The sequence below is a fragment of the Theropithecus gelada genome, chromosome 5 (genome assembly GCF_003255815.1).
Source record: "Theropithecus gelada isolate Dixy chromosome 5, Tgel_1.0, whole genome shotgun sequence".
NCBI classification, from domain to species: Eukaryota; Metazoa; Chordata; class Mammalia; order Primates; family Cercopithecidae; genus Theropithecus; species Theropithecus gelada.
Window position 1 is genome coordinate 110,941,788 of NC_037672.1, and position 11,756 is coordinate 110,953,543.

An 11,756-nucleotide genomic window follows, 5' to 3' on the forward strand; every position below is an offset into this window, starting at 1 on the left:
GGACCATTTCTGCCAGCATTTGATTATTTTTGTATTGTGTGAAGTGGTTGCCTAGGAAGTTTTTATTTTCTGTAACCACACTTTCTATGCTTTCTTGATTTCATAGATGGTAAAAAAGAACACAGTTTTGGGTTATATGTAGAAAAGTTATCTTTAAAATCCCCAGTTACATAGCATATAATTTGTTGTAAAATTCTTGTTGTGAATCACAGAAGAGTCTTTTAATGGAACTAATCACAGGTGCTTTAATGTAAAGCTTATATTAAAGAGATTTTTTATGAGCTAAGTACTGTGTGCTAGGGTCCATTTAAGTTCAGTGGGTGAACCAATTATAATGATATGATTTGAGTCTGCTGAAAATAATTTTCCCAGCCTGTTTATTCATTTAGAAAAGGTTCTAACAATGGACAATGACTCTTAACCTGTGGAAAGATGTTTGGTTGGATCCTATGAAACAGCTGTTTTTGCAGGTCTGAAATGACAAAATATATCAGCAACTTCATAGGGTTAAAATAGTATACTAAAAATGACAGGAGAAATTAAGAAGAAAAAATTCAATAACCTAGACTCATGCAAAGACCTGGAGAAGTGGAAGAGAAGGGATGTGTAAGAATAAAATAGGACAGTTCAGCAACCAGGGGCCAGTCTCCATTCTGAGTGCTGTTTTGCCTATGTTCAAAATTTAATAATATCTTGCTTTTGTGGAACATTTTTATTTTATTTTATTTTATTTTATTTATTTGAGACACGGTCTGACTCTGTTGTCAAGGCTGGAGTGCAGTGGTTCAATTTTGGCTCACTGCAGCCTCAACTTTCTGGGCTCAAGTGATCCTCCCACCTCAGGCTCCCGAGTAACTGGGACTACAAATATGCCACCATGCCCAGCTATTTTTTTTTATTTTTAGCAGAGACAGGGTAAGGTTATATTGCCCATGCTGGTCTCAAACTCTTGGGCTCAAGCAATCCACCTGCCTCAGCCTCCCAAAGTGCTAAGATTACAGGCATGAGCCATCACTCTGGCCGAGCATTTATAATGAGCTAGGCACTATGCTAAGTGCTCTTTCTATATAGCCTATATATGCTGTCTAAAGAGACGTTATTCATACAATCAATTTCCATGAGGTATTTTAATCATTTTCCTGGATAAGTGAATTGAGATTTCCAGAGCGGAAATCACTTTTCCAAGTCCAGGCAACATTCAAATCTAGTTTTGTCTGATTCTAAAATTTCTGCCCTGAATCCTGATGCCACTTCATCTTGTAAACAGGAAGCAGGAGAAAGCCTTGGTGCTCTACTCTTAGTATTAATATCAAGAGAGAATCTGTACCAAAGAGCAAATTCAACAGTGTTTCTCTTTTTTTGGTTTCTTAAAGGTTTTGCCTCCTTCTTTATACATCAGTGCTTTAAACCACCAGGTGTTAGAGTCATCAGATTTTAAATGAAGTCATTCCATTTCCTGTTATACCTCAAAGCTTAGATTCTGTTTTATTTACAGACTCTTAGTTATAAAGGCCGTACTTTCTTTTTCTACCAAGGATGCATCAAAGGTAGAAAATGGCTCAGCTGCAAGTGCCATGGATGGGGAAGATGGAGCATAAAGATTCTAAGGGGATAGAATTTTCCCCCCCATTTTCTTCGTGGGGTTGAGAAAATGTCTTATTGCCTCCTTCCAGTGTCCAGATGCATTAGGCACATTTTAGGAGATGGCGAATGATAAACTCTGCCAAATCATCAGATTTCCTCTTCCAACTTTTACCTGATTCATATTTTATCAAATAAATAAAAATACAGATATATTATAAGAAGAGAAACAGTGGGTAAACAAAAGAGAAAATGTTTTTAAAAATATTTGTAGGTTTTTGAACAAATCTATATGTGGTTTCCAAATGTAACTTCAGTTGTGAAGGGTGAGATTCAGAATCTTGACAGATATGAAAATGTTTTCAACCCCACAACACGCAGCACTCCTTCATGTTTCTAAACCTGCTCTTTGCCTTGGACATTTTATATTTGGGAGTTTAAGACGATGAAAAACAAAAATCTCTTTCCAGCCATTTCTTCTAGAACAAATCTAGTGAAGCAGATGCAACGCAAGGTGGAGACACTGGGAACTGGCTGGGCTGCCAGGTGAATTCCGGTATGGACCCAACACCACCACAGAAACTAGGAATTTCCCTAGAAGCATTTAAGGGAACTAGCTCTGCTTTTCCAGGAGGTTAGTTTATTGATTCATTGCCTACTTTAGGTCAGGCAGTTTGCCAAGAGCTGTGGATACACAGATGATTGTGACATAATTCCTACCCCTCAAGGAGAAATGAGAATGAGATTCAGACAAGTGAGCTGTCAGTGATGCAGTTCTAGATAAGGGCTGTCATGGGATGAGGGGAGCGTGGGGTGCTATGCTTCCCCAAGAGGAGTCAGAGGAAGTGTCTGCTGGAGGCATGAAAATTAGGGCTCTGTCTATGCTGGAACCTTAGCCCTAGTAGGGGCTGGTATTTCTCAGTTTTCCTTGCCTACTAGGTGAACATTTATTTAGCTAGGGCATAGTGCTTCTGGCCCTAATGAGGTACTTCTCTTTGTGGGCAATATTTTTCTGATTGATAAAATAAATGCATCTTCCTCAATTGACATCAGGCAAATGTGAAGAGAGGTGACAGTGTGATGGGCCACAGAGAGGGAAAAATGAGTACATCTCTGTATGTACAAATGCTTTTTCATCTGTATGTTGTTATCCATACAAAATAGCAATCCACAAGACCTGTTGTAATAAAGGAATTACAGGGCATCAAAGAAAAGAGGGTGTTTTCCGGGCTTGTTTAAGAATTGATGCTCATCTCTACCATTCACGAAGAAAATCCATCAGGCTTTTATTCTGTTTCTCAGTGCCTAATGGACTACGTGAAACTCAATTTCTGTACAGCAATTTGGCCATAAGAAGTACTTAGCAGACAATTAACATCAGCAGCCAACAACTAGAGTTGGTTAAATATCTACCGGCCTGCAGCAATCCTCATGAATGAGTGATATGTCATCTTAAAAGGAATCAGTTCCCACCCTATTGGTTTATGTTTCTTAAAATGGGATCCAAGGATCAGCTGTATCAGAACCATAGAGGGTACTTGTTACAAATACAGGTTCTAAGATCCCTCTTCCAGATCTTGATTCAGAATCCCTTTAAATAGTGAACCTATACAAGATTTTTTTTTTTTTTCCATCTCACTCTGTTGTCCAGGCTGGAGTGCAGTGGCCTGATCTCAGCTCACTGCAATCTTTGCCTCCTAGGTTCAAGTGATCCTCCTGTATCAGCCTCCTGAGTAGCTGGGATTACAGCCATGCACCACCATGCCCAGCTAATTTTTGTATTTTTAGTAGAGACGGGGTTTGGCCGTGTTGGCGAGGCTGGTCTCAAACCCCTGACCTCAGGTGATCCACCTGCCTCGACCTCTCAATGTCCTCGGATTACAGGCATGAGCCACCGCGCCTGGACCTATATATGCATTTTTAAAAATAAATTTCTCAGTGATTTTTATGCATGCCACGGTTTGAGGAACACTACGATGGCAGTTTACAATCTTGGAATGCAATCTGGAACAGAGATACATATAAAGCAAGAATGTACAGAGGGAAATATGGAGAACACATTTAATCAATGGTAATAAATGTAGATTGAAAGAGAAGGAATAATACTCATGACATTGCAGTCCCAGAAACCATTAAAACACAATTAAATTTTTCTTGCTAAAAAGCACCAACCGCAGAGATGCTAATTGCTGACTAGTCCTAGATCCAGGAGCTTTAGATTAATTTTCTAGTGGGCTTTCCTGGCTCTTGTACTATGTATATATTGCTAGGGGTAAGTTGAGGGACTATTTCAGAAGCACCAGTGGCACCTTGGCATAAATATACATTTCAGACCAGGGCAAATTTTACTCTACGATAATAGCCAGGATCTGGGATGAGGGGGTATCCTGTCTCAACCAGGAAGAATTGCACAAATTTTATCAGCAGTTTTATGGGGAATTTTCTCAATTGTCCAAACCTGGGTTAATGGACTTGCAGATTTGGAATCCCACCTCTCCTTGGCCACTATTCATCTCATCACTGATGTGGATGTTTCTCTTCTTCACAGCCCCTTCCCTCTTCCCTGAGTTTAAGGACCATATGTTCCTAGAAGTCCCTGCTTTTAAACAAGTAACTGCAGGTTATAATCCACAGTGGCTAAAGCTAATCTGATGAATGAGATAATTGAAAAACAAAAAGCAGAGGGCTCAAAAGTCTGCATCAAGTTCTTAGATGTTCACATTGTACAGAGAAAACAGAGAGAGTGATGGGGAAAGGGTAAAAAAGAGGAGAGGAGAGAGAGAATTATGCGACTATGAAAAGAAAGCAGATGGTGGGACTGGAAGCCTCAGGTGGCAGTATCATTTTTAAAAGGTCAAACTTGGAAAGGGAGACATTGTAACCAGTGATTTAGAATCACATTGCCTCTTTTCCTTCTTGTTTATGGGTTGAAACGATGTGATCTTATTTGGCAATAAGGTCTTTGCCAGTGATCAAATTAAGATGAGGTCATTAGGGTAGGCCTTAATCTGACTGGCGTCCTTATTAAAAGAGGGAAATTTGGGCACAGAAATAGACATGGATAAAGGAAAGACATGTAAAGACACAGGGAGAAGGCCATCTACAGCCAACAAGTGCCCGAGGCTGCTGGGAACTAGGAGAGATCTCACAGAGCTCAGAAGCCAATCCTTCCAGCACCTTGATTTTTGCACTTCTAGCCACTCTAGAACTGTGAGATGATGCACTTTTCTTGTTTAAGGCATCCAATTTCTGGTACTTTGTTATGGCAGCCCAAGGAAAAAATACATTTCTTGAAAATTATATTTAAGAATTAAAAAGAACAAATCAGAATGCTATCAAGATAGAAAACTTTGCTCTGTATGACCGAATTTTCTAAGCAAGTTTGTTTTTGTAAATGAATTGATAGAAAGTAAGAGTGGGCATATAAATGTAATAGACCGGGTTACAACTCAAAAAGTTGAAGTCAAATTTTCTGATAAACAATGAAAATAAAAATATGATTAACATATGTTAAATAATAGAGACAAAATACAAAAACCCTGGGTCTCGTCATTCTCAGGCAGCTTAGTGTGGACCGATGGAGCTGAGGACTCTTACAAACTGGCACAACTTCCTCTTTTTCATTTGAGGAAACTGAGACCCAGAACAATTAAATTACTTGGCCAAAAAATAGCTTTTAGCTTAGGAAGCAATTACATCAGCTATATGAACAGAAGCTTGACTGACCAGAACTTATTCAATATACTTTATTACACAACGTAATTGACTCAGAGACAGGCAACTTTGTCTGCCAATATGGTTTCCAAATCAGCCTAGGAGGCAAGGGCATTATATTTCTTCTGTGAGACTTTCAGATACAGTGAACAGCTGCATGCCATGTTTACTCACCTGAAAGGGGCAGGGTGATGATTATTCCACCCTCATTACATTTGGGTTGTTTTGTTTGTTTTTAATTTTTTATTTCCATAGGTTGTTGAGGAACAGGTGGTGTTTGTTTACATGAGTAAATTATGTAGTGGTGATTTGTGAGATATTGGTGCACCTATCACCTGAGTAGTATACACTGCACACAGTTTGTAGTCTCTTACCCCTCAATTCCTTTCCACCCTTTCCCCATGAGTCCTCAAAGTCGATTGTGTCATTCTTAGGCTTTCGCATCCTCATAGCTTAGCTCCCACTTCTAAGTGAGAATATACGATGTTTGGTTTTCCATTCCTGAGTTACTTCACTTAAAATAATAGTCTCCAATCTCATCCAGGTTGCTGCAAATGCCATTAATTCACTTTTATGGCTGAGTAGTATTCCATTATATATGTACCACAGTGTCTTTATCCGCTCATTGATTTGATGGGCATTTGGGTTGGTTCCACGTTTTTGCACTTGCAAATTGTGCTGCTATAAACATGTGTGTGAAGTATCTCTTTCATATAATGACTTCTTTTCCTCTGAGTAGATACCTAGTAGTGGGATTGCTGGATCAAATGCTAGTTTTACTCTTATTTCTTTAAGGAATCTCCACACTGTTTTCCATAGTGGCTGTACTAGTTTGCATTCCCACCAGCAGTGTAGAAGTGTTCCCTGTTCATCGCATCCATGCCAACATCTATTATTTTTTGATTTTTTGATTATGGCCATTCTTGCAGGAGTAAGGTGATATCACATTGTGGTTTTGATTTGCATTTCCCTGATCACTAGTGTTGTCAAGTATTTTTTCATGATTGTTGGCCATTTGTATATCTTCTTTTGAGAATTGTCTATTCATGTCCTTAGCCTACTTTTTGATAGGATTGTTTGTCTTTTCTTGCTAATTTGTTTGAGTTCATTGTAGATTCTGGATATTAGTCCTTTGTCAGATGTATAGATTGTGAAGACTTTCTCCCACTCTGTGGGTTGTCTGTTTACTCTGCTGACTGTTCTTTCTGCTGTGCAAAAGCTCTTTAGTTTAATGAAATTCCAACTACTTATCTTGTTTTTATTGCATTTGCTTTTGGGTTCTTGGTCATGAAATCTTTGCCTAAGCCAATGTCTAGAAGGGTTTTGCCAATGTTATTTTCTAAAAATTTTATAGCTTCAGGTCTTAGATTTAAGTCCTTGATCCATCTTTAGTTGATTTTTGTATAAGGTGAGAGATGAGGATCCAGTTTCATTCTCCTACATGTGACTTGCCAATTATCCCAGCACCATATATTGAATATGGTGTTCTTTCCCCACTTTATGCTTGTATTTGCTTTGTGGAGATCAGTTGGCTTTAAGTATTTGGCTTTATTTCTGGGGTTTCTAATCTGTTCCATTGGTCTATGTGCCTATTTTTATACCAGTACCATGCTGTTTTGGTGACTATGGCCTTATAGTATAGTTTGAAATCAGGTAATGTGACACTTCCAGATTTGTTCTTTTTGCTTAGTTTTGTTTTTGCTATGTGTGCTCTTTTTTGGTTCCATATAAATTTTAGGATTGTTTCTTCTAATTCTGTGAAGAATGATGGTGGTATTTTGGTGGGAATTGGGTTGAATTTGTAGATTGCTTTTGGCTGTGTGGACACTTTCACAATATTGATTCTACCAATCCATAAGCATGGGATGTGTTTTCATTTGTTGGTATTATCTATGCTTTCTTTCAGCACAGTTTTGTAGCTTTTGTTGTACAGGTCTTTCACCTCCTTGGTTAGGTATATTCCTAAATATTTTATTTTATTTTTGCAGCTATTGTAAAAGGGGTTGAGTTTTTGATTTGATTCTCAGCTTGGTTGCTGTTGGTATATAGAAGAGTTACTGATTTGTGTACATTAATTTTCTATCCCAAAACTTTGCTGAATTCTTTATCAGTTCTAGGAGCTTTCTGAAGGAGTATTTAGGGTTTTCTAGGTAAACAGTCACATCATCAGCAAACAGTCACAGTTTGACTTCCTTTTTACCAATTCGGATGCCCTTTATTTCTTTCTCTTGTCCAATTGCTCTGGCTAGAACTTCCAGTACTATGTTGAAGAGAACTGGTAAGAGTGGACATCCTTGTCTTGTCCCAGTTCTCAGAGGGAATGCTTTCAACTTTTCCTCATTCAGTATTATGTTGGATGTGGGTGTTTCATAGATGGCTTTTATTACATTGAGGTATGTCCCCTGTATGCCGATTTTGATGAGAATTTTAATCACAAAGCAATGCTGGATTTTGTCAAATGCTTTTTCTGCATTTATTGAGATTATCATGTGATTTTTGTTTTTAATGCTGTTTACATGTGTATCACATTTATTGACTTGCATATGTTAAGCCATCCCTGCATCCCTGGTATGAAACCCACTTGATCCTGGTGGATTATCTTTATGCTATGTTGTTGGATTCAGTTAGCTAGTATTTTGTTAAGGATGTTTGCATCTATGTTCATAAAGGATATTGGTCTATAGTTTTTTTTGTTGTTGTTGTACCTAAGTGATGCTCTTTTTGCATTGAATTTCCCAGATGTTCTTTGAGCTTCTTGTATTTGAATGTCTACATCTCTAGCAAGGCGGGGGAAGCTTTCCTCGATTATTCCCCCAAATACGTTTTCCAAACTTACAGATTGCTCTTCTTTCTCAGGGATACTGATTATTCTTAGGTTTGGTCATGTAACAATCCCAGACTTCTTGTAGGGTTTGCTCATATTTTCTTATTCTTTTTTCTTTGTAATTGTTGGATTGGGTTAATTTGAAAACTTTGTCTTAGAGCTCCAAAGTTCTTTCTACTGTTTGTTTGATTCTATTGCTGAGACTTTACAGGGCATTTTGCATTTCTATAAGCATGTCCATGTTTTCTGAAGTTTTGATTGTTTTTTATTTATGCTATTTATTTAATTGAAAATTTCTCCCCTCGTTTCTTGTATCATTTTTTCACTTCCTTAAATTTGGCTTCACCTTCCTCTGGTGCCTCCCTGATTAGCTTAATAACTAACCTCCTGAATTCTTTTTCAGATTATAGCAGGGGTTTCTTCTCGGTTTGGATCCATTACTGATGAATTATTGTGATTTTTTGGGAGTGTTAAGGAACCTTTTGTCATATTACCAGAGTTGGTTTTCTGGTTTATTCTCATTTGGGTAGGCTGTGTCAGAGGGAAGGACTAGGGCTCAAGGCTGTTGTTCAGATTATTTTGTCCCATGGGATGTTCCCTTGATGTAGTACTCTCCCCCTTTTCCTAGGGATGTGGCTTCCTGAGAGCCAAGCTATAGTGATTGTTATCTCTCTTCTGGATCCAGCCACCCAGCAGTGCAGCAGACTCCAGGCTGGCACTGGGGTTTGTCTGTACAGAGTTCTCTGATGTGAACTGTCTATGCGTCTCCCAACTATGGATACCAGCACAGTATTTAGGGTGTCTTCTGGGTCCTGCAGGAGCAGTCTGCTTCCTTCAGAGAGTCTGTGGGTTCTCTTGGCTTTCCTGATTTATTTCTGCAGTTGTTCTGGAGCAAAAGTTCACAATGTGAACCTCCACATAGTGTTCTGGTCATCCAAGCAGGAGCTGCAATCTACTCCTGCCTCCCATCCGCCATGATCTCTCTCACATTTGCTTTATTATAGGGTCTGAAGGTGGCATTTAAGATAATCAAGTAATGTCTACTGAATCTGAAAAAAATAAAAAAACAAATGCCTGTCTGCCCTCTCTCTATTTCTTCCCTCCTCTGTCTTTTTTTTCTCCCCCTCTCCTTCCTTCCTCTCTCTCTCTTATCATTAGGTGATAAAGTAGGGTCTGTTTCAGACTCAATTAAAAATCATGAAAAAGATTTTTAAGATCTCAGGCTGGACAGTTGATGCAGCAAGGAAAAATAGGAAGGCTTCAATGCTGTAAGTAGAAGTGAACTGCATTTACTGAGGCCTCTGTGTTTAGAAATACTTTTTGAATGTAGTTGCAGGATATAAGGATCTTATAATTTGATGGACAGTGGCTTCATATCTGAACTGTGTCAAGATTTATAAACTGTACTGCCACATCGTTGAGCACTTTTTCTGATAAAGGCTTTTAACTGTCAAATATTACCTTGATCTGTCACTTGACTTCAATTTTTAGTAGCTATGCTATGAAATGTGGATTTCAGGTATACCGTCTCACTAATCATGGCATTCACTGATAACTACATACATAAACATATAACTAGAACAGGGATCTGTATCTTTATGAATGGTAAAGATTATCTATTGCAGCCTGGGCAACAAAGTAAGACTGTATCGCTACAAAAAAAAATTAATCAATATGGTGGCATGTGCCTACAGTTTCAGCTACTTGGGAGGCTGAGGTGGGAGGATCGCTTGAGCTCAGGAGGTCGAGACTGCAGTGAGGTATGTTTGTACCACTGCACTCCAGCCTGAATGAAGGAGTGAGACCCTGTCGCAAAAAAAAAAAAAAAAAAAAAAAAAAAAGATTATCAATTGATATCAAAAACTATCATAGCTCCTCTCTGACAATAACTTTTTAAAAAAACTTTTTACTTTGGAAACAGTTTTAGATATGAAAACTACAATGTCTGGAGTGAAAATGCACTGGATAGGATTAATAGCACATTAGACACTACAGAAAAAATGATAAATGAACTTATTGAAACTATACAAAATAAAGCCCAGAGAAAAAAACTGAATAAGTATTGAGCAGTACATCAGTGTGCTGTGAGCAATTTAAATGGCCTAATAAACATGTAATGAGAATCCCTATACAAGGCACAAAAAGGAGAAAGTTTAAAAATATTTGAAGAAATTATTGCCAAAATTTTTTCAAATTTGTTGAGAAATATAACCCACAAATTCAGAGACTCATGAACTCCAAGCACAAGAAACAGAAATATATGAAGATGCATGATAATCAAGTTATTAAGAACCAAGCCAGGCATGAGGGCTTGTACCTGTAGTACCAGGTACTCAGGAGTTTGAGGTGGGAAGATTGCTTGTTCCCAGGAGTTCTGGACTGTAGTGTACTATGCCAATCAAGTGTTCACACTAACTTCAGTATCAGTATGGTGACCTCCCAGGAGCAGGGGACCACCAGGTTGCCTAAGGAGGAGTGGAGCAGCCCAGGTCAAAAATGGAGAAGATCAAACCTCCTGTTCTTGTCAGTAATGGAATCGCCCCTGTGCATAGCCACTCACTCTAGCCTGGGCAACATAGCAGGACCCTGTCTCAAAAAGAAGAAAAAACCAAAAACAAAAACAAAAAAGGATAAAGAAAAAAACATTAAAAGCATCCAAAGTTGTGGGAAAAATACATTATATATACAAGAATAAAGAAAAAAATGACAGCAGATTTGGAAATAATCCATGCCAGATGACATTCAATCAACAAAGAATTGAAGAATACTATATTTACCTGGCAGGGGAGATACCATGATCACGAAGATAGTTTTCCCAGGGCAAGTCTTATCCATTGCACTCTGGATGTGCTGACCCCTGTGATTTTGCCAAATGTGGGAAACTCAACTGCATAATTTGCGGTAATAGGGGATTTTGTTTGCACTTTCCCCTGGGGGGGGGGGGGGGGAAGAATACTAGAAATGGTAAATAAGAAAGTAAAAATGAAATACACTTTTTCTTATTTTGAGACTCTTTAAAAAATAATTGGCTGTTTAAAATAGATTGTTTCATAATAGTATATAATGAAATTCATAGGCGTTGGTGAAATAAAATGCATAACGGCAATAGCACAAAGGTTGATGGGTGGTAGCGTTGGAGGCAGCGGTGAAAGAAAGTTTACTGTACCTGAAGTGGTGTAATATTTCTAGGAGGTAGACTATGATAAGCTAAAGATAAATACTATAAATCTAAGATATAGATATGTATCTAAAGATACATACTATAGATATATACTATATACTATAAAGATATATACTATAAATTCTGAAGTAACTGCTAAAGATATATATATTATAAGTCCTAAAGTAACTACTTAAAAAACAAAATAAAAGGTTATAGTAAATAAACCCACTAAGAAGATATGATGGACCCTTAAAAAATAATAATCCAAAAGAAATCAGGAAAAAGAAGGGAACAAAAACAAAGAAACAAGTAGAAAACTAATAGCAAAATTGTTCATTTAAACTCAGTTATGTCGATGATTACATTAAATGTAAATGGCCTAACCACCTCCAACCAAAAGGCAGAGATTGTATAAAAAAGCAACCCAACAATAAGCTATCTATAAAAAATATCCTTTATAAAGATACAAATAGA

General features: G+C 37.8%; 1 non-coding gene across 1 annotated transcript; it reads left to right on the forward strand.

The window, feature by feature from the left end:
- Positions 1–10,888: 10,888 nt before the first annotated feature.
- On the forward strand, positions 10,889–11,052 carry LOC112625557. Its single transcript, XR_003119646.1, has one exon. It is a non-coding gene; the product is annotated as a U1 spliceosomal RNA (small nuclear RNA).
- The last annotated feature ends 704 nt before the right edge of the window (positions 11,053–11,756 follow it).